Below are 2,558 nucleotides of genomic sequence, written 5' to 3' on the forward strand. Positions count from 1 at the left end.
TGTTCTATACAACACAAGTAGACAACTTACTACACTATTATACTACTGTGCTAGTGGATAAAAAGCTAAATAGTCCATGTTGGTGGTAACAATCACGGTCATGCCTTATTAGATTTAGGGTCATTAAATTGGTTTAGAGCAATGCTACAGTAGGCTATGGCATGTATGACCGTACATGCATTTTAATGTAGAGGAAGTAATTTCAGTTGACACATTAAGTTGCCTTTATATGCCTTCATAATCATCTTTAGGCCTAATTAATGGCAATATGCAATGGGATGAATTACAGTAATTCTGGTCTAATTAATTGATTTTTACAAACACAAACAATGGATTTTATAACTCAAGCTGCTTTACACATGGACGCTAAGAAAGCACGTACTTCTTTGAAGATGTCATTTGTGAAGCATTTTCAGCAGGATGGAGGGTGTTTGCGCTTTACAACTTATTTTATCAGTTGGAAACACACACAGGAATTCCGGCTTGGGAATGACCGTCCAGTTCCCGGCCGCAACAGGAAGGTATGCATAAAAAGCACTTCCAAAACGGCAGGTTATACCATTCCTCTCCATTCGGCAGCGACGGAACAGAAGGGAAATACACATTTGTAGCCTATACTGTGATGAAACCAATATTGGGAGATGGTCGCGATGGCAAAATAGCCCAACAAGTCAGTCAAGTGAATAGAGGTGATGTGGCAGCTGCAACCAGGTAGACTCAAGAGGCTTGGCATTGTGTTCTCCATTCTATGGTAAGTAGGGAGGTCATTTCACCATTATAGATTATACTTTATTTTTCCCAGAGAAAACGTAAGAGTCAGTATTATCATGATGCAGTTGTGATATACAAAAGGTAACATATATTCAAAACTCTACTTTTTGTGAATCCAATCAGTTTTCCACGTTGATTTTGTTCAAATGACAACATTGATTCAACCAGTGTTTGCCCGGTGGATAATGATGTTTGCATTTTCAAGGTATTATTGCAATAGTGGGAAGTCATTAGTGGGACATTTGTGTTTGAGGGTAGGCTTGAAACCACTGGCCTAATAAACCAAGGAACTTCTTAGACCATTGATAAGCACAAGATATTGAACATTTAAAGCTTAAAAGCATCAACAAATTCAGGTCATACGCTATTATTAGACATTACAATGATCATCCATTGACCTGATTTGAATTGAAGCCAGTGATGTAAACACCCACCTTGATGCAATAAAAGTTTGTGATTTTACAGTAGACCTACCCTCAAACACAAGTGTCCCACTAATGACTTCCCACTATTGCAATAATACCTTGAAAATGCAAACATCATTATCCACCGGGCAAACACTGGTTGAATCAATGTTGTCATTTGAACAAAATCAACGTGGAAAACTGATTGGATTTGCAAAAAGTAATCAATTTAAGGGCATTTCGTGTTTTTTTCTGCCAACTTTTAACCTAAACCCAATGACTTGTTGATTTTTTTTTTCAAGTTGAATTCACATGAGTTGAAAACTCATCCAAATGTAACTCCAAACTAGACGAACATGGAACATGACATAAACAGTGAGCAGGCTTCATGGCGAAGGACCCCTGGCGGTTCTTGGCCTATCCACAGGGGTTACTTGAGAAGACTTATGAGACCATAGGCCTAATGGTAAAATGCACATGAGGGGGTACTTCAGAGGTACTCTGGGTAGAGCAAAATACCGTTGGTGGTACAGTAGTAGAAAAAGGTTGGGAACCACTGTATTAGGCTATGCATGCTGCCCTCTAGGCCTGATTATTGTTCTGCTTTTCAAAATGCAGCCCTATAATATAGGCTAGATATTAGTAAAGCTCATGTACCTTTGACATCAAATTCCCACTGGGCACAGATGTCAATTCAACATCTATTCCACGTTGGCTCAACGTCATTTCATTGAAATGAATTGGAAACAACGTTGATTCAACCAGTATGTGCCCAGTGGGTTGTGTCGGCTAATATTACATTTTTTCTTCTCTTGTTTCAGATAGATGGAAGCTACAATCTCACACCCCAACCTCAATGCCCAAGGGAATTTTACAATATTGTACAATGGGATGTAGAGGATAGTTGGCTTCTCATAGCCAGATCAAACCTGGGATTCCCCCCCCCCCCCCCCCCCCCCCACAGATAAACCGAAGATAAGAGTTTCTGCCTGCTTCACGGTCCATTATTACTTTTGGTACGCGCTCGGCCAGTCTCAAACTCGTACCGTGAGTAATAATGCACTGTGGCTGTCACTGCCAACGAGAGACGGACAGCACCACAGTTCTCCATAATCCTATGCATCTCATCGTTGTATAGCCAGTTGTGAAGCAAGAAATGTGATGAAAACTCAGCCCTTGTCTCAGAATGACAGCATTTGAATATAATAATTTAGGATACTTTCATATCCAGTGAAGAAATTGACTAGCCAGTTAAATATTATTATTGAATTATTTACTTTAAATATGTTGTTGAATGTAACACTGACATTTGAAAATTATAACTCTAAATGGTAAATCTTATTTATACTTGCAAAATAAATTCCCTGTGCCTTGTGACTGTTA

The 2,558-nt window shown here is 39.1% G+C and overlaps 1 long non-coding RNA gene across 1 annotated transcript; it reads left to right on the top strand.

Moving 5' to 3' along the window:
* The first annotated feature begins 569 nt into the window (after positions 1 to 569).
* Positions 570 to 2,558, top strand: LOC145863975 (uncharacterized). Its single transcript, XR_014382557.1, has 2 exons — positions 570 to 751; positions 1,997 to 2,558. It is a non-coding gene; the product is annotated as an uncharacterized LOC145863975 (long non-coding RNA).

The sequence above is a fragment of the Salmo salar genome, chromosome 24, assembly GCF_965601325.2.
Source record: "Salmo salar chromosome 24, fSalSal1, whole genome shotgun sequence".
In the NCBI taxonomy this organism is placed as follows: domain Eukaryota; kingdom Metazoa; phylum Chordata; class Actinopteri; order Salmoniformes; family Salmonidae; genus Salmo; species Salmo salar.